The following is a 21,747-nucleotide window of genomic DNA, read 5'->3' on the forward strand; positions in this document are numbered from 1 at the left end:
CCTGTTTCTGTCTTTAACACATCGATTGGATCAAGCTCGAGTCTTTCTTTGATTCTCCTGACACCCTGCTTACTATTGTTTATTTAGCTCATGATTCTTCTGCCCCCAAGACAGATCTTCATACTGCATGGATCAATAGGCTACAAGGGCCTTAATTAAAGCTGCAGGATAAAATTGACACTGGAAACTAAATTCCTTCAGTATCTGGAAGGAAAGGAAATGCTATTTCTCATAGAGGCTTTTTCATTGTCTAACTCTGTCACTTCTGAAATTTGTTGAAACTTGGATAACCCGTGGTAGATTTCTGAGACACAGATTAGATAGATGGATAGACATGTGAAGAAAGGTGAAGTCCTTTGACAAGGCTTTTGGATAGGTAAGTGTCTCTCTAGAGAATCAATATCTGGTGTATTGGTGGGTGATAATAAAAAGTCAATGCTTATTTGTACTGTAAAAGAAACCACAAATCTGGATTTTAGGTCCTGTGTCAGGTACATAAAGACAGAGTTGCAGACACATTTGGGAACATAGAATAAAAGTGTTTTGATTTCACTAATTTAACTCTCTCTGGTAGTTTTAATATAAGCCCCTTGAAGGATCCCCTTTATCCTTTGTCTGAGTAATGGGAGCTGTCCCCAGTCATGGTACTGAAATAGACACCATGAAAAGCATTGAGCCATCAAGATCCTGAGAATCCTAGCTGATGATCAAAGATGTGAGGGCAGCTAGGGAAGCTATAAGAGCTTCTGGCAGAAATTACAGTTAGCAGTTGTCATTATTGAGTATAGTGGACTTAAATTCTGATTCTGCCTTTCAATAGCTCTGCAATGAGCAAACTATTCAGTTTTTATGAACCATTATTTGCCCATTATTAAATTTGGTTAATATGGGTGTCAAATGAGATTTGTATGTGAGAATTCCTAGCATAGTATTTGTAATGTTTTCCCTTTTTATCAGTTGCTAGCTTCCTCCCCAGACCGTTGGCTATCCAAGCCTAATATTCCCAGGAGCTGTTGCTCTTGCTGATGTCCATGAGGAATCAACCTGATAAGGGTACCTTTTAGACTGCAGAAGAATATCCAGCTCTTTCTGCCATTTTCACATGCCTGTGGTATTCACCATCATTTAGGGGAAAGATACTGTTGATGGATGATCTTTAGACATAATACACAGAGTAGGGAGAGAATAACAGTATTACTCCATGGACCTGATGAAATTAGTATTCTAGAATCCAGAGATGGGGAGATAGAGGTATTAGAAGGGAAATGATAAAAACAGGGGGGGACACATAAGCAGGAGAGTAAAAGTTTATGTATCAAAAGTTGAGGTTTTATGCACTTTGAAGTCTTTTTTTCTTTAGGTTTAGTTAAATATTTAAGTTTGCAATCAGGTTATTGGAGAAAAGAGAATATAAAAATGTATTATGGAGCACATTTTAAATCCAGATATACACGTGAGTTCTTGGGGATGTCAAGTAGGATCACACTGAAACACGTTGACCTCTGTTCTCTGCTGTATAAGATGGTTGATATGCCATTCTTAAAAGACAAAAATAAAAATATTTGGGAAAGAATGCATAGTCTCTTGGCATGAGTTTCAAATTTGGAAAAAGAGAAATGTCAAGTCTTAGCGGAATTAGTTAGGGTGTAAACATTTATTGCAGAATTTAAAGGCACTTAAGCACAGATACAGATGTAAACATTTCTTTCCTTCTGCTAACTTTGGGGTTTTTTTGTTCTTCTTTCTCTAATTGCTTTAGTTGTAAGGTTAGGTTGTTTATTTGAAGTGTTTCTTGTTTCTTAAGGTAGGATTGTATTGCTATAAACATTCCTCTTAGAACTGCTTTTGCTGCATCCCATAGGTTTTGGGTCGTTGTGTTTTCTTTGTCATTTGTTTCTAGGTGTTTTTTGATTTCCTCTTTGATTTCTTCAGTGATCTCTTGGTTAATAAGTAGGGTACTGTTTAGCCTCCATGTGTTTGTATTTTTTACAGACTTTTTTCTGTAATTGATATCTAGTCTCATGGCGTTGTGGTCGGAAAGGACACTTGATACGACTTTAATTTTCTTAAATTTACCAAGGGTTGATTTGTGACCCAAGATATTATCTCTCCTGGAGAATGTTCCATGAGAACTTGAGAAAAATGTGTATTCTGTTGTTTTTGGATGGAATGTCCTATAAATATCAATTAAGTCCATCTTGTTTAATGTATCATTTAAAGGTTGTGTTTCCTTAGTTATTTTCATTTTGGATGATCTGTCCATTGGTGAAAGTGTGGTGTTAAAGTCCCCTACTATGATTGTGTTACTGTCAATTTCCCCTTTTATGGCTGTTAGCATTTGGCATATGTATTGAGGTGCTCCTATGTTGGATGCATAAATATGTACAATTGTTATATCTTCTTCTTGGATCGAACCCTTGATCATTATGTAGTTTCCTTCTGTGTCTCTTGTAACCGTCTTTGTCTTAAAGTATATTTTGTCTGATATGAGAATTGCTACTCCAGCTTTGTTTGATTTCCGTTTGCATGGAATATCTTTTTCCATCCCCTCACTTTCAGTCTGTATGTGTCTCTAGGTCTGATGTGGGTCTCCTGTACACAGCAAATATACAGGTCTTTTGTATCCATTTTGTATCCATTCAGCCAGTCTATGTCTTTTAGTTGGAGCATTTAATCCATTTACATTTAAGGTAATTATCAATATGTATGTTCCTATTACAATTTCTTAATTGTTTTGAGTTTGTTATTGTAGGTCTTTTCCTTCTTTTGTGTTTCCTGCCTAGAGAAGTTCCTTTAGCATTTGGTGTAGAGCTGGTTTGGTGGTGCTGAATTCTCTTAGCTTTTCCTTGTCTTTAAAGGTTTCAGATTCTCCATCGAATCTGAATGAGATCACTGCTGGGTAGAGTAATCTTGGTTGTACGTTTTTCCCTTTCATAACTTAAAATATGTTTTGCCACTCCCTTCTAGCTTGTAGAGTTTCTGCTGAACGATCAGCTGTTAACCTTATGGGGATACCCTTGTATGGTATTTCTTGTTTTTCCTTTGCTGCTTTTAATATTTCTTCTTAGTATTTAATTTTTGATAGTTTGATTAATATATGTCTTGCTATGTTTCTCCTTGGATTTATCCTATATGGGTCTCTCTATGCTTCCTGGACTTGATTGACTATTTCCTTTCCCATACTGGGGAAGTTTTCAACTATAATCTCTTCAAATATTTTCTCAGTTCCTTTCTTTTTCTCTTCTTCTTCTGGGACCCCTATAATTCGAATGTTGGTGCGTTTAATGTTGTCCCAGACGTCTCTGAGACTGTCCTCAATTCTTTTCGTTCTTTTTTCTTTATTCTGCTCTCCAGTAGTTATTTCCACTATTTTATCTTCCAGGTCACTTATCTGCTCTTCTTCCTTAGTTATTCTGCTATTGATCCCTTGTAGAGAATTTTTAATTTCATTTATTGTGTTGTTCACCATTGTTTGTTTGCTCTTTAGTTCTTCTAGGTCCTTGTTAAATGTTTCTTGTATTTTCTCCATTCTATTTCCAAGTTTTCAGATCACCTTTACTATCATTATTCTGAATCCTTTTCAGGTAGGCTGCCTATTTCCTCTTCATTTGTTAGGTCTGGTGGGTTTTTACCTTGCTGCTTAATGTGCTGTGTGTTTCTCTGTCTTCTCATTTTGCTTAACTTACTGCATTTGATGTCTCCTTTTCACAGGCTTCAGGTTCGCAGTTCCTGTTGTTTTTGGTGTCTGTCCCCAGTGGCTAAAGTTGGTTCAGTGGGTTGTGTAGGCTTCCTGGAGGAGGAGACTAGTGCCTGTGTTCTGGTGGATGAGGCTGGATCTTGTCTTTCTGGTGGGCAGGTCCACGTCTGGTGGTGTGTTTTGGAGTGTCTCTGGCCATATTATGATTTTAGGCAGCCTCTCTGCTAATGGGTGGGGTTGTGTTCCTGTCTTGCTAGCTGTTTGGCATAGTGTGTCCAACACTGTAGCTTGCTGGTCGTTTAGTGGAACTAGGTCTTGGTGTTGAGATAGAGATCTCTGGGAGATTTTCGCCATTTGATATTATGTGGAGCTGAGAGGAGTCTTGTGGACCAGTGTCTTGAACTTGGCTCTCCCACCTCAGAGGCACAGCTCTGACGCCTGACTGGAGCACCAAGAGCTTGTCATCCACACGGCTCAGAATAAAAGGAAGAAGTAAAGAAAGAAGAAGATAAAATAAAATAATATAATATACAATAAAGTAAGAGAAAATAAAGTTATTAAAATAAAAAATAATTATTTACAAAAATTTCTTTTTTTAATAGTTTCATTCTGCAACTTGTTTTATTTTAAAAATTTCTTTAAAAGTAATAGAAAATAAAGAAAGAAAGGAAGAAAGAAGGGAGCAACCAAACAAAAAATCAAATCCACCAATGATAACACGTGCTAAAAACTATACAAAAACAACAACAACAATAAAAACGGACAGACGCAACCCTAGGACAAATGGTAAAAGCAAAGCTATACAGACAAGATCACACACAGAATCATACACATACACACTCACAAAAAGAGAAAAAGGGGAAAAATATATATATATCGTTGCTCCAAAAGTCCACCTCCTCAATTTGGGATGATTCGTTGTCTCTTCAGGTATTCCACAGATGCAGGATACATCAAGTTCATTGTTGAGATTTAATCCGCTGCTCCCGAGGCTTCTGGGAGAGATTTCCCTTTCTCTTCTTTGTTTGCACAGCTGCTGGGGTTCAGCTTTGGATTTGGACCCGCCTCTGCGTGTAGGTCGCCTGAGGGCATCTGTTTTTCACTCAGACAGGACGGGCTTAAAGGATCAGCTGATTAGGTGGCTCTGGCTCACTCAGGCAGGGGGGAGGGAGGGGTACGGAGTGAGGGGCGAGCCTGCGGGGGCAGAGGCCAGCGTGACTTTGCACCAGCCTGAGGTGTGCCGTGAGTTCTCCTGGGGAAGTTGTCCCTGGATCTCGGGACCCTGGCAGTCGCAGGCTGCACAGGCTCCCAGAAGGGGAGGTGTGGATAGTGACCAATGCTTGCACACAGGCTTCTTGGTGGCTGCAGCAGCGGCCTTAGCATCTCATGCCTGTTTCTGGGGTCTGCGCAGATAGCCGCGGCTCGTGCCCGTCTCTGGAGCTCCTTTAAGTGGCACTCTTAAACCCCTCTCCTGGCGCACCAGGAAACAAAGAGGCAAGAAAACGTCTTTTGCCTCTTCGGCAGCTCCATACTTTTTCCTGCACTCCCTCCCAGCTAGCTGTGGAGCACTAGCTCCTTTCAGGCAGTGTTCACGCCGCCAACCCCAGTCCTCTCCCTGTGATCTGACTTCTGAAGCCCGAGCCTCTGCTCCCAGCTCCCACTCGCTCCAGTGGGTGTGCAGACAAGCCTCTCGGGCTGGGGAGTGCTGGTCGGCAGTGATCCTCTGTGTGGGAATCTCTCCGCCTTGCCTGCCACACCTCTGTTGCTGTGCTCTCCTTCGTGGCTCCAACGATTCCCCCTCCGCCACCCGCAGTCTCTGCCTGCAAAGGGGCTTCTTAGTGTGTGGAAACCTTTCCTCCTTCACAACTCCCTCCCACTGGTGCAGGTCCCGTCCCTATTCTTTGTCTCTGTTTTTTCTTTTTTCTTTTGCCCTACCCAGGTACATGTGGAGTTTCTTGCCTTCTGGGAGGTCTGAGGTCTTCTGCCAGCGTTCAGTAGGTGTTATGTAGGAGTTGTTCCACATGTAGCTGTATTTCTGATGTACTTGTGGGGAGGAAGTTGATCTCCACGTCTTACTCTTCCAGCATCTTCCATGTTATTTTAGTATAGGTTTTAGTGCTTCTTACCTTTGGTGGACTTATTTGTTTTTCAGTTTGATTGCTCTCTTCTTTCTTTCCTTTTTTCCCTTTTTAAAAATTATTATTACTTTTTAATTTTTAATAATTTTTTATTTTAATAACTTTATTTTATTTAGTTTTTTCTTTCTTTCTCCCTTCTATTCTGAGCCGTGTGGCTGACAGGGTCTTCGTGCTCTGGCTGGGTGTCAGGCCTGTTCCTCTGAGGTGGGAGAGCCGAGTTCAGGAAATTGGTCCACCAGAGACCTCCCACCTCCACATAATATCAAACAGCGAAAGATCTCCCAGAGATCTCCATCCCAATGCTAAGCCCCAGCTTCACTCAATGACCAGCAAGCTATAGTGCTGGACTGCCTATATGAAACAACTAGCAAGACAGGAACACAACCCCACCTGTTAGCAGAGTGGCTGCCTAAAATCATAATAGGTCACAGATACCAGAAAATACACCACCAGACACGGTTCTGTCCACCAGAAAGAAAAGATCCAGTCTCATCCACCAGAACACAGGCACTAGTCCCCTCCACCAGGAAGCCTACACAACCCACTGAACCAATCTTAGCCACTGGGGGCAGACACCAAAAACAACGGGAACTACAAACCTGCAGCCTGCAAAAAGGATATCCCAAACACAGCAAGTTAAGCAAAATGAGAAGACAGAAAAACACACAGCAGATGAAGGAGCAAGGTAAAAACCAACCAGACCAAACAAATGAAGAGCAAATAGGCAGTTTACCTGAAAAAGAATTCAGATTAATGCTAGTAAAGATGATCCAAAATCTTGGAAATAGAATGGAGTAAATACAAGAAACATGTAACAAGGACCTAGAAGAACCAATGAGCAAGCAAACAATGATGAACAACACAGTAAATGAAATTAAAAATTCTCTGAAAGGAATCAATAGCAGAATAACTGAGGCAGAAGAACGGATAAGTGACCTGGAAGATAAAGTAGTGGAAATATCTACCACAGAGCAAAATAAAGAAAAAAGAGTGAAAAGAATTGAGGACAGTCTCTGAGACCTCTGGGGCAATACTAAATGCAGCAACATTCGAATTATAGGGGTCCCAGAAGAAGAAGAGAAAAAGAAAGGGACTGAGAAATATTTGAATAGATTTTAGTTGAAAATTTCCCTAATATGGGAAAGGAAATAGTCAAGTCCAGGAAGTGCAGAGAGTCCCATACAGGGTAAATTCAAGGGGAAGCATGCCAAGACACATATTAATCAAACTATGAAAACTAAGTACAAAGAAAAATATTCAAAGCAGCAAGGGAAAACAACAAATACCATACAAGGGAATCCCCATAAGGTTAACAGCTGATCGTTCAACAGGAACTGTACAAGCCAGAAGGGAGTGGCAGGATATATTTAAAGTGATGAAAGGGAAAAACCTACCACCAAGATTACTCTACCCAGCAGTGATCTCATTCAGATTCGATGGGGAAATTGAAACGTCTACAGACAAGCAAAAGCTAAGAGAATTCAGCACCACTAGACCAGATTTACAACAAATGCTAAAGGAACTTCTCTAGGCAGGAAACACAAGAGAAGGAAAAGACCTACAATAAAAAACTCAAAAAAATTAAGAAATTGGTAATAGGAACATACATATCAATAATTCCCTTAAATGTAAATGGATTAAATGCTCCAACCAAAGGGCATACACTGGCTTAATGGATACAAAAACCAGACCTGTATATTTGCTGTGTACAAGAGACCCACATCAGGCCTAGAGGCACATACAGACTGAAAATGAGGGGATGGAAAAAGACATTCCATGAAAATGGAAATAAAAGAAAGCTGGAGTAGCAATTCTCATATCAGACAAAATATACTTTAAAATAAAGACTGTTACAAGAGACACAGAAGGACACTACATAATGATCAAGGGATCAATCCAAGAAGAAGATATAACAATTGTACATATTTATGCACCCAACATAGCAGCACCTCAATACATAAGGCAAATGCTAACAACCATAAAAGGGGAAATGGACAGTAACACAATCATAGTAGGGGACTTTAACACCCCATTTTCACCAATGGACAGATCATCCAAAATGAAAATAAATAAGGAATCACAAGCTTTAAATGATACATTAAACAAGATGCACTGAATTGATATTTATAGGACATTCTATCCAAAAACAACAGAATACACTTTCTTCACAAGTTCTCATGGAACATTTTCCAGGAGAGATAATATCTTGGGTCACAAATCAAGCCTTGGTAAATTTAAGAAAATTGAAATCGTATCAAGTATCTTTTCCGAACACAATGCTATGAGACTAGATATTAATTACAGGAAAAAATCTATAAAAAATAGAAACACATGGACGCTAAACAATACACTGCTAAATAACCAAGAGATCACTGGAGAAATCAAAGAGGATATCAAAAAATACCTAGAAACAAAGGACAATGAAAACACGATGGCCCAAAACCTATAGGATGCAGAAAAAGCAGTTCTAAGAGGGAAATTTTTAGCAATACAATCCTACCTTAAGAAACAAGAAACATCTCAATAAACAACCTAACCTTGCACCTAAAGCAATTAGAGAAAGAAGAACAAAAAACCCACAAAGTTAGCAGAAGGAAAGAAATGGTAAAGATCAGATCAGAAATAAATGAAAAAGAAATGAAGGAAACAATAGCAAAGGTCAATAAAACTAAAAGCTGGTTCTTTGAGAAGATAAACAAAATTGATAAACCATTATCCAGACTCATCAAGAAAAAAAGTGAGAAGACACAAATCAATAGAATTAAAAATGAAAAAGGAGAAGTAACAACTGAGACTGCAGAAATACAAAGGATCATGAGAGATTACTACAAGCAACTATGTGCCAGTAAAATGGACAACCTGGAAGAAATGGACAAATTCTTAGAAATGCACAACCTTCCGAGACTGAACCAGGAAGAAATAGAAAATATAAACAGACCAATGACAAGCACTGAAATTTAGACTGTGTTTAAAAATCTTCAAACAAACAAAAGCCCAGAACCAGATGGCTTCACAGTTGAATTCTACCAAAAATTTGGAGAAGAGCTGACTCCGATCCTTCTCAAACTCTTCCAAAAACTTGCAGAGGGAGCTACATTCCCAAATTCAATCTAAAAAGCCATCATCACCATGATACCAAAACCAGACAAACATGTCACAAGGAAAGAAAAGTACAGGCCACTATCACTGATGTACATAGATGGAAAAATCCTCATCAAAATAATAGCAAACAGAATCCAACAGCACATTAAAAGGATCATACACCATGATCAACTGGGGTTTATCCCAGGAATGCAAGGATTCTTCAATATACACAAATCCATCAATGTGATACACCATATTAACAAATTGAAGGAGAAAAACCATATGATCATCTCAACAGATGCAGATAAACCTTTTGAAAAAATTCAACATGCATTTATGGTAAAACCCCTTCAGAAAGTAGGCATAGAGGGAACTTACCTCAACATAATAAAGGCCATATATGACAAACCCACAGCCAACATAGTTCTCAATGGTGAAAAATTGAAAGCATTTCCTCTAAGGTCAGGAAGAAGACAAGGTTGTCCACTCTCACCACTCTTATTCAACATAGTTTTGGAAGTTTTAACCGACAGCAATTAGAGTAGAAAAAGAAATAAAAGGAATCCAAATTGGAAAAGAAGTAAAGCTGTCACTGTTTGCAGATAACATGATACTATACACAGAGAATCCAAAGATTCTACCAGAAAACTAGTAGAGCTAATCAATGAATTTGTTAAAGTAGCAGAATACAAAATTAATGCACAGAAGTCTCTTGCATTCCTATACACTAATGATAAAAAATCTGAAAGAGAAATTAAGGAAACACTCTCATTTACCATTGCAGCAAAAAGTAAAATACCTAGGAATCAACCTACCTAAGAAGACAAAAGACGTGTATGCAGAAAACTATGAGACACTGATAAAAGAAATTAAAGATGATACAAACAGATGGAGAGATATACCATGTTCTTAGATTGGAAGAATCAACATTGTGAAAATGATTATACTACCCAAAGCAATCTACAGATTCAATGCAATCCCCTATCAAACTACCAATGGCATTTTTCACAGAAGTAGAACAAAATATTTCACAATTTGTATGGAAACACAAAAGACCCCGGATAGCCAAAGGAATCTTGAGAAAGAAAAACAGAGCTGGAGGAATCAAGCTCCCTCACTTCCGACTCTATTACAAAGCTACAGTAATCAAGACAGTATGGTACTTGCACAAAACCAGAAATACAGATCAATTGAACAGGATAGAAAGCCCAGAAATAAACCCACGCACATATGGTCACCTTATTTTTGATAATGGAGGCAAGAATATGCAGTGGAGAAAAGACAGCCTCTTCAATAAGTGGTGTCGGAAAACTGGACAGATACATGTAAAAGAATGAAATTAGAACACTCCCTAACACCATACACAAAAGTAAACTCAAAATAGATTAAAGACCATACACAAAAGTAAACTCAAAATAGATTAAAGACCTAAATGTACGGCCAGACACTATAAAACTCTTAGAGGAAGCATAGTCAGAACACTCTATGACATAAATCACAGAAGATCCTTTTTGACCCACCTCCTAGAGAAATGGAAATAAAAACAAAAATAAACAAATGTGACCTAATGGAACTTAAAAGCTTTTGTACAGCAAAGGAAAGCATAAAGAAGATGAAATGACAGCCCTCAGAATGAGAGAATTTATTTGCAAATGAAGCAACTGACAAAGGATTAATCTCCCAAATTTCCAAGCAGCTCATGCAGCTCAATATGAAAAAAACAAACAAACCAATCCAAAGATGGGCAGAGGACCTAAACAATCATTTCTCCAAAGAAGATATGTAGATTGCCAACAAACCCATGAAAGTATGCTCAACATCCCTAATCATTAGAGAAATGCAAACCAAAACTACAATGAGGTGTCGCCTCACACCAGGCAGAATGGCCATCATCAAAACACAAACAATAAATGCTGGGGAGGGTGTGGAGAAAAGGGAACCCTCTTGCACTGTTGGTGGGAATGTAAATTGATACAGCCACTGTGGAGAACAGTATGGAGGTTCCTTAAAACACGAAAAGTAGAACTACCATACAACCCAGCCGTCCCACTACTGGGCATATACCCTGAGAAAACCATAATTTAAAAAGAGTCATGTACCGCAATGTTCATTGCAGCTCTGTTTACGATAGCCAGGACATGGAAGCAATGTAAGTGTCCATCGACAGATGAATAGATAAAGAAGATGTGGCACATATATACAATGGGATATTACTGAGGCATAAAAAGAAACGAAACAGTTTTTTGTAGTGAAGTAGATGGACCTAGAGTCTGTCATACAAAGTGAAGTAAGTCAGAAAGAGAAAAAGAAATACCATATGCTAACACCTATGTATGGAATCTAAAAAAAAAAAAAAAAGGTTCTGAAGAACCTAGGGGCAAGACAGGAATAAAGATGAAGACATAGAGAATGGAGTTTTGGACCCTGGGAGGGGGAAGGGTAAGCTGGGACGAAGTTAGAGAGTGGCATGGATATATATACACTACCAGATATAATGTAGATAGCTAGTGTGAAGCAGCCGCATAGCACAGGGAGGTCAGCTCAGTGCTTTTTGACCGTCTAGAAGGGTGGGATAAGGAGGATGCAACCCGGAGGAGATATGGGGATATATGTATATGTATAGCTGATTCACTTTGTTATAAAGCAGAAACTAAGACAGTATTGTAAAGCAATCATATTCCAATAAAAACGTTAAAAAAATGAAATACTCAAAGGTAAAATATTAAAAAATAAATAAATAAAAAATATAAATAAATTGGGGGCAAATAAATGAATCACACATAAGAAAAAACCATTGAGGTATGACCTTATTTGCTGACTTCCTAATTAAAATGAGAAAATGGTGCTTCTTTTTGTTGAGGAAAAAATATGATTACCAGTTAATTAGAATACAAGAGAATATAATAAATGTATAATGAATAGAAGATCTTGTCCCTAACCCTGACCATTTGGAGGCATAAATCTTCATTTATGCATTCTTAACCCTCAGTTTCCTCACCTATAAACAGGGATATAAATTCCTGCCACAAAGTAGATGCTCAACAGTTTTTCTGTTATTTAGATAGTAGGCTTCATGTCTGGATGACTAATCAGAAATATCTTTTGCCCTCTGTTTCATGTCCCTAAAAAGCAAGTGTTAAACATGGAAATTTCTAAGGTTCCTTCAAGCTTTAGCTTTAGCTTTATAGAATTGTGCCAGGTCTCACAGCTTACCAGGTCCAACATCCTCCCTTGACAGATGAGGGGCAATTTGTGAGTGCATCCCCTGACTACTTTTCCATCTTTGTCACTTTAATATGCTTCCTGCAGTAGGGAGGAGAGTTGTGGTCAATGAGAAGCAGAAGAGTTTGCTGGGATCCAAGGAATATGGCCTCACTCTTTGGGGAAACAACGATTAGCAGCTGCTCTTGGATCATGTGAATTGTTTGAATATTCAGCGTGTGCATTTTGTGCAGTGCTGCAGGAGGGGGCTCACAGGATTCCGGCCCCACTGGCTGAGAGGAAGCAGAACCAGATTGGGAATTGATTCGAAAGTAATGAACTTTTCGTCTCATCAGTCACTTTTGAGAGAGTTTGCAAAGTCAATAGGTGATGGGGACTTTAATTAAAAATAAAAGAGAAATTGAAGCTTGACTATAGCATCTGAAAGGAAAGATGACTGTAGAGATCAGGAGAAATATTGTCAGAATCCCAGGACAGAAAGAGCTGTTTCTATGGAAGTCAAGCAATTTAAACATATAACGTACAACAATACCTGGGAGAAAAGCTGATATATATGCTCACATACCCCCATCCAACCATTCTCTTCCTTCCACCTAGACGACACGGCCTGGAATGTAAAGACACACTGAGTGGGGATAAAGGTGAGGTTCCACAGGCTTTTATCACTGGTAGTTTGATCACAGTGTGCTGTGTGCATGCCCAGGCTCGGGATTGCTGCTTCTTGAGATGACTTAATTCAAGTCTGGTGTGAGCCCTCCTTGTGAACCAGGGTAAACTTGGGATGAGATGCCTGGGTCTGTTCTGAAGAATAAGAACATGACCTCTTCTCTGTTTACATTCTTTCATTCATTGATTCATTTCACATTTAGTTGGTGCCAGTGATGGAAAGTTTCCTGCTCTGGAAATGCTGGGCTGACGTAGAAATGAACAAAGCAGGGTCTCTTTCCTCTAGGAGGTTATCCTATAGTGGAGGAGAAAGACAGCAAATGACTAATTATGATGTAGGATGGAAGGAAGTAAGCAGAGGCATACACAGTATGCTGTGGAAATAGAGAGAAAGGTTATGGAGAAATAAATGATACCCTTTGAGCATTTGCTCTGTGCCTTGAACCCTCTCAGACACTTTCTTTATAGCTTTCACAGTCGTGAACGATTCTGAAAGGGAGATATAATAGTTCTTATTTTACTGTTGAGTTCATCAAGGCTCAGGAGTTTAAGGAAGTTGCTCAAGGTCACACAGTGAAATTTAAAGCTGGAGTTGTAAGCTTTAAAGCTTATATAGCCACGTGTTCTCCACAGCAGCCATTCTCCAGGGACCACGGTGAAGCAAGGGTTGATCTGAGAGTTGATTTCAGTGAAGAGTGTTATGAAAAGGGTTTATTGATTTCAGTTACAGTAGCTTAGTAACCTTGAGTGCCTTGATTTGAATTCCAAACTCCTTGAGATCCTAACTATATACACCACCCAATCTTTTGCTATCTTCCACACGATCCTGGAGGTACTCTGAAGTAGACAGGAGGTGTGGCTGGTAAAAGAGGATTGGTTTTCTGGCTTTAGATTCCTGGTCCTCCTAAAGTAGCCTGTCATTTGCACTTGTCAGATTGTATGAAAGTCTGGGAGACAGGAACCAAGTTCACACTTTTTAAGATAATCTGGACTCACTGATCTAGATAGCAGCCCTCTTCTCAGTCAGTTTTCAGCATCTACATTGACATTCTTCCCTTATTCTCTGTTTGGTGCAAACACTGAATATGCATCAAGGAGAATCTTTAGCTTCTGTTTTCACAGCAATTTAGAAATACATCTCTTTGGCTGCTTTTTTTTTTTTAACATCTTTATTGGAGTATAATTGCTTTACAGTGGTGTGTTAGTTTCTGCTTTATAACAAAGTGAATCAGCCATACATATACATATATCCCCATATCTTTTCCCCCTTGCTGCTTTTTTATTCATATTACGTCCTCCCTGACACCTCTCTCTGGTTAAACACACGTATTTGTTTTCAACCTTGAGTTTCCATTTTTTGATGCTCTTGACAATAATAATTGTCTTAAATATCATTTCAAAATTGAAATTATCAGTTTAAAGTCTTCAAGGAAACGTTTATTTCCCAGAATGTGTTTTTAAACTAGTGAGAAAAGGTGGAGAGTGAGGGCTTGGAAAGGGGGTGGTGATGACCTCTTTATTCATTCTTCTACAGTAGCATCTGGAGTTCTGTCCTGCCTAAAGCTGCCTGATATAAACATTCAAGTCCTATTTTATATTTTCCCCGTACTTAGAAGAGTTATTCATTCAAAATCTGTTACTGTTTATTAGGTATATCTAGTCCTAACCTCTCCCACTCACACTCTGAACTCTAGACTTGTACATCTAAATATTTCCTCACTCAGGTAAAAAATCTAGGGGTCAAACTAGACCCCCTTTTTCCCCCTCACACCCCACATTTGATCTATCAGAAAATTATGTCAACTTTACCTTCAAAATATATCCCTGGTTCTATCCTTCTCACCGTGTCCAGCGCGTTCCGTCTTAATTCAAAACACCATCATCTCTCACCAGTATTAATTACTATAGCCTCTGCTGAAACTGTGCCCCCTTCATCTCTGCCACACTTAAATTCATTATCCGGCTGCTAAAGAGATCTCTTATGTTTCTCATCATTATTAGGAAAGGACTAAACGTCTTTAACATAACAAAACCCTACTCGATCTGGATTCTGGTTTCTTGAACATCATGTCCTTTGACCTTTCCCTTTTTATGCAACCTTTTAGCCACACTGGCTCTTCTTCTGAATTTCTAACACGTTGAGCTCATTCTTGACCAGAGGTCTTTGTGTTCCCTGTTCCTTTTGCATGGAAAGCTCCTCCTCCATTTTACAATGGCTGACATTCAGTCTTTTTCTAAAGTGCTTCATCTGGAAGTTCTTCCTCGACCATCCAAACTAGAGTGTCACCTTCCTGCCCTCATCACGTCCCTGTTTCCCTGCAGCCTGAAATTATCTTGTTTATGTATTTATTTGCATGCTTATGTTCTATTTCTTCTGTTAGAATGTAGATTTCTTGAGGGAAGACACAGTGTCATACTAGGTTATCACTGAATTCCCATACCTAGATCCAGTTCGTATGTAATTGGTGGTCAACAAATAGTCTTCTGGTAAGCTGTATGACTTTTATGCATTATATCATTTAAATATAACAGAAATTACTTTGATTAAGCATCTTGAATATGTGAAGCGCTGTGCTAAGATCTTCATGTCATCATCCTATTTAATTCTCAAAAAATATACAAGACAGTTTTTATTATTTACACTCTAGGGTTATGGTGCTAAGAGAGTGTTTGCATAACTAGTTCAAGGTGTAATCTAAATACTGAAAAGGTCTAGGGTATGACCAGAGCGGGCACGTGCAGAGGTAGGATGAAGAATAAGTTCACTGGGGGCTTCCCTGGTGGCGCAGTGGTTAAGAATCCGCCTGCCAGCGCGGGGGACATGGGTTCGAGCCCTGGTCTGGGAGGATCCCACATGCCACGGAGCAACTAAGCCCGTGTGCCACAGCTACTGAGCCTGTGTTCTAGAGCCCGTGTGCCACAACTACTGAAGCCCACATGCCTAGAGCCCGTGCTTCACAACAAGAGAAGCCACCGCAATGAGAAGCCCGTGCACCGCAACCAAGAGTAGCCCCTGCTCGCCACAACTAGAGAAAGCCCGCGCACAGCAACGAAGACCCAACGCAGCCAAAAATAGATAAATAAATAAATAAATATATTAAGAAAAAGAATAAGTTCATTGGGAGACAGAAGGTCAAGGAACTGAATTTATCTCTGAGAAATAAATGGCTCACCAAGAATTATGACATGAGCTGTGATGGAGCTAAGAGCTAAAATTATCAAGGAATGAGGTATTTGGCATGAGAATCTGTAGGTGACTGTAACAAAGAAGAGTAGTTGGTTATAGTATGATGGCATGAACAGCTCTTTTCATAACTGAATGTAGACTTAGCTCCTGTCTCTGGACTTGGTTGTCTCATAGACAACACTGTTTGGAATGCTTTAGGTCTGGCAACTTACAACAAAACTTTACTTTGCTTTGTCCACCTAATATGTCTCCCTAAAGAAAACATAGTAGTTGCAACAAAATCTCCCATTTTGAAAAAAAAGAGGATGGAGAACAAAATCAGTGGGTAGTGGTAAGCAGCAAACATGTCACACTGGCTGGAATAGCCAGGACTCATTGCCTTGGTTATGGAATGAGATCCCTGGTCTTCCTTTCCTTGTTCCCACTTCTGTCCTCTTGGAGATCTTCCTCATCTTTTGTTTTCTATGGCCACATCTGGGAGGGGAATTAGAAGGATTCCCCTTCTGCAGGGAGTATGTCTTTGAAGTTTAGGTGTCTAGGGATTCCTTCCCATTTTGAGCAATACAAACTGTAAAAAATCTTTGGAAATGAAAAACTCTGAAAATAATGGTTGAATTCCCATTTAATTCTACTAGCTTAGCTTCAAGAGCTGGTAACCAGAGGTAGAGATCCCATTGAACTACCGTCTTTAAGTCTAGAATGGGGCTGTGCTCTGCCCACTCCTCTTGCCTTCAGCTCAGTGCTGCATCCTGGCCACTATTTTGGCAAAATTCAAAACAAAAAGATGGGTTGGGAAGGCACTTGAATGTTCTCCTGCTCCCAGGCTGTAGTGATTACCTGTTTTCTACAGTGGGGTTATAGTTTCCTTTTCTCAGACTATACCTGCGTACAGGATATACACGGGAGGGCTCTGGATGTTTGGCTTCTATGAGGCTCAATGCTATTCTTGTTTTCACCTCCTGTAAGCAACCCTAGGCTTAGGTAGAGAATTCATCTTTTCTAAATTTACTGGACTCCAAAGTACTAAACTCACAGCTATGTTGAATTGCATTCACCTAGCCTAAAGATTCTCTCATAGTAAAGCAGTATTCACCCTCCCCCGGGCACCCCACTGGCCCTTATTCTTTCAGATAGGTCAGGTTCAACTCAAAACCTCTTGATGTGGAGCTAACTGTTCAGGCTAGATTGTGTTGTCTCACTGCCCTCATTTCCTCTGAGACTTCAGCTCAGGTCTCATCCACTCTCCCTCTCACGTTAGTGAGTCTGAACCCCAATTTAAAAGTTTAGGACCTACAATCCCATAATAGCCTTCTCAGCAATTGAAAGCCCATCAGGATCTCACCAGTTTTGAGGGTCTTTTTTGCTCCTCTCTGCTTCTCTGTCTGGACACCTCCGTTGAGCAGAGGTAAACTCTTGTCCTCCACAGGCACAAGTCTCGACATCACCTCCAGACACTGCTTCTTCCTGCTGCAGTTCACAGTCTGTCTCCACAAGAGATTTCCTTTCCCTTAAGTCATACTTGGACACTTGCCCTGACTTGGCTGCTTCAGAGCATGACAGAGGTCCTCAAGTACCGTTCCCTCCAGCGTTCCCCTTAGGTCCATTCTGGACCTGCCCTCCACAGCCAAGTTCATTTTTTTAAAGCAAAGATTATTTTATGATCCTCGCTGTTCAAGCATTGACACTTGTTTCCCAGCATCTAATTTGATCTGGCTCCATCTATCTCTATATATTAGGTACGAATATGTTTGGTCCAATCTCATTCCCCACAATTCTGTTTTTCATGGGATGGATTCTTCTTTCCCTCTGTAACCATGAAAGTTTCCATGTGTTTGTGTTTTCTTATGCTGCTCCATCTCATGCCCCCATTCTCTGCCTGCCAAAATTACACTTACCCAGACCTTTCCCAAAGTTTCTTATCTTAATAGGGTCTATTATAAGCACTTCTTCTTTAGGGATATTCCCATATATGCAAGTTCCTTTCTCCTTTAACTGGATTCCTTCCCCTTTTCACATCTGGTCTCAATGATAAAGAATATCATTTCAAGTAGAATTGGATTAAAAAGTCTACATTTAAAAAAATTCTTCATGGATCCAAGAGTTACAATTCTGTTTGTGCCTCTGTCTCCTTGCCAGATAAAAAAGAGCTTAATCTTTATATCATTCCTGTAAATAGTATTCAGAACCAGTTAAATCTGATCCTCAGTTTTTATGCATGTTATCAAATATGCATTAATCTCATGCCCTGGTGTCTAAGTGTTTTGTTTCCCTTGGTAGCTCCCCAATAAAACATCCTAACCAAATATTTAGCCGGAAAAATGAAATTATGGAATAAACTTGGACTCGGCAATTTGGCTCCATCATTACTTAAAATATCTCATAAGACCTAGCTAACTCACAGATAGAAAGAGGGCCCTTTCTTTGCCACAAATGCAGAGAATACACACTGACAGTGCTTCAATTACTTCCCCCTTATTTCTGTTTTATATATCTCAGCAGAATTCCAAAAGTCACACAGAGGAAGCAGCCCCCAGTGTGGAGTTTTATTTTAGCAAACCCTCATGAAGACCTTACTGGTTCCAAATCAATACAGTAGTAAAATACCAGCAGGAAGTATATTAGTGGTATATTTAGAAGCATTACCTGAAGCTGGATAATGAGTTCCTGAACTTACACCTGCCCCCTTAGTTTCACTAGGAAAGCAACACCTCAGCCTTGCTTGTAATTAGGTGTAATTGTTTCCTTGTAAAAAACAGAGTAATTTAACCAGTGATCTGTTTTTGTTTTTGATAATTCAGTTGGCTGCCATGCTCATGTAGTGTGTCTGGCCAGGGTAGGGCTGAACAATTGATGCTATTAGTTTCTTGAAGCTCCTAACTTCGAGTTTCTAGGGATCTCATGCTTTTTTGCTCTTTTAGTTATATAACAACGCCTGCACTGCAATTACTGACAGTGTAAGCACAAAGAAATTGCAAGGAAGTTTTTCTTCTTCAGGAAAAAAAACTATCTGGCTGTGTCTTAGTGGTTCAGCATAGATGAGTGAGTCTAGCAGAGTCTAAACAATCAATTCCTTGACTGGGTGAACTCAACCTAGCATGGCAGTAAAAGATGCTGATGCTAAAGAAGTGGCAGAACATTCTAAGAATGGGCTGTGTGCAAAACTAAGCTAATTACCATGTTTGAAATTGCCATATATTTAGGTAACAACTAATGCGTGAATACTGTAGGTCATGGGAGCAGATTCCAGGATTAGGAGCAAAGAGACCTTGGTTTCTAACTGAGCTCTGACCCTTCTGAGTTGTGTGATCCTCAAGGAAGTTCTTAACCTCTCTGAGCCTTAGATTTCTCACTACTAATAAAGGGATGTGTAATTCTTAATGGAATTAAATAATTTGCTGGCTGTGCAGTTAGATCTGCAAATGCAAGTAAGCATTATTAATCAATGAACTCCTTCACCCAGTGGACTTATGCCAGGGCAGACAGTGTAAAGGAGAGCTTTCTCTTAGGGTAACCCAGTTCATACTAGGTGGATTTAGGAATATTTGTCAAATTCTGCTCCCAGAAACATAGCTCCAAAAGGACGTTCCAACGTTTTATAAAATAGATCCCATAACTGTCATTAATCAACTGAGATGTGCTGAAGGGGAATTCAAGTACGGAAGGGAAAAATAAGCTCATATTTACTGATAAGAGTTCTAGGCACCGAGACAGGTGTTTTATATATTTTATATAACACTTATAGCTACTCAGCGAGTTATGTTAAAAATCTCCTTTTAATCTCCTTGTGGATCAGAGCGATAAATCACTTTGCCCAGAGCCACACAGCTAAAACAGAACATAGGCATACATTTACCCAGTTCTGTCTGACCTAAAACAATTCCTTTTCTTTTCACTAAACTACACTGCCATTACCTTCAAGAAATTTAGTATCTTACAAATCGTCAAGTACATACCATAAATATTTAGTCAATAATAATGGGCAAGAATAATTATATCTTAAGTGGTAAATTGTCTTTAATATATACTGTCAGTATCAGAAATAAGAGAAAAAGAGAATCAAAGCTTATATCAACAAGGTGAAGGGGAAATTTAAGTATGGGCTAACTGTAGCTCACTGATTGTTCTGGAAACATGTAGGTATAGAAATCATTTTTTAAACAGGTTGTTGCCAGACATAGTTAAGTTACCAGACAATGCCAAGAAAGCAAAAAGTATTCAGTCTACATTTTGAGTGTTTCCAATATGAAAATCTGATTTAGCATAATAAGTGACTCAGCAATTACACAGACCAAATTGAGTGCTTTGAAACAAAATCTCAATCTAAGAACAAGTTATATGTTGATTCTTGCAAAACGAGGATCATCCTCCTCTACCCATGACCAGGGATGTTTCTCTACTGCTAACGTGTCCTAGTGTTTCTTTCTTTTAATCAAAGTATACAATGGGAGAAGTGATTGGGCTGTGAATTGACATAGTGATGTAACCTGTTGCTTGTCTTTCCATCACGATAGGACAAAATCATGAGAAAGAGAAACAGCATTCCCAGCATCATACGGCAGCTGGATGATAAATTAGGGGGAGAGTATGTATAAATGATCTTCTGTCTCCTTTATGGCAAAACTAATTCAAATCAGTCAAGCACAGAGTTAAGTCTAAAAATAACGGTTTCACACAGAGTATTCAATCTGTACGCCAATGTCAAAAATAATAATACTTGGAAGAGATAATGCATAATGTAAACATAATTACATAATAATAATCTGTATTCCCAAATTAAATAATAAAACTCCGGAAGCTAGGAGAAGCAGTTAGGAAAGAAATTGTGCGTTAAATTCTTCTTTTTGCATGGGTGAATTCAATAAATACAAGTTGATTTTTTTATATAGTTATTAGAGAATTATATTCAATTACATTTTATAAACCTTAAAGGTAGTGAGGTGCTGAAACTTGCACTGGCTTTTCAGGGCCAATTGTGTGTATCTCTTCACACTTTGAGTTCAGTGACGTTATACTGGTAGCTTAAAATTGGCCACAGTGTTAATATTTATACTATTAAATTGACAAATGCTACAAATCAGGGAGCCTGTTTTAATTCCCAAGGGCCTATTTTTAATGCACTGTTGCTTAAAGGTTATCATTTGGAGAAGCATACCTTCCTAATCACTAAACAAAATAATTAAAACAGCAAAAGCCTCTGGCAAAAGGCACAAACCAAAGAAAAAGTGAGGACACGTGAGAACAGAGAATAACAGGATAATAGTAGCAAAGCAAATCATACTAATATAATGTGAGTAGAAAAGCAGAAGGAGGGGCAAGTGTTCCAGGCAAAGGAGGTGGCATCCAGAAAGATCTGGAGGCAGAGACTTGGGTGGATTTAAGATACTGAAAGCAGCCTGGCGTTGGGAGGGACAAGAGTTCAGAGAGAGACAGACTGAGTAAGCAACCAGGTTAAGGTCTTTTCTGTCACACTGAGGAATTCAGGTTACTTCTTAAGAGCAAGTGGAGGTCCCTGAATGCTTTCAGTAGGAGAGAGAAATGATCAGTTTTGCATCAGTTGAAGGTTTTCTTGCCCAGTGGATGGAAAACAGAATGAGGGCCGATGTGGAAGAGTGGAGGGAAGGAGACCCCACATAAGAGGCTGATGTGTATTCCCCGAAGAGGTATGGTGAGACAGGCTGGGACCTGGGACCCTCTACCAGAGTGCTTGCACCTGGACGAAGGTCTTCTCAAGCAAGAGAATATAAGAAACTCTA

This window comes from Monodon monoceros, unplaced genomic scaffold, assembly GCF_005190385.1.
Source record: "Monodon monoceros isolate NGI ecotype Baffin Bay Population unplaced genomic scaffold, NGI_Narwhal_1 Super_Scaffold_3, whole genome shotgun sequence".
Taxonomy (NCBI): Eukaryota; Metazoa; Chordata; class Mammalia; order Artiodactyla; family Monodontidae; genus Monodon; species Monodon monoceros.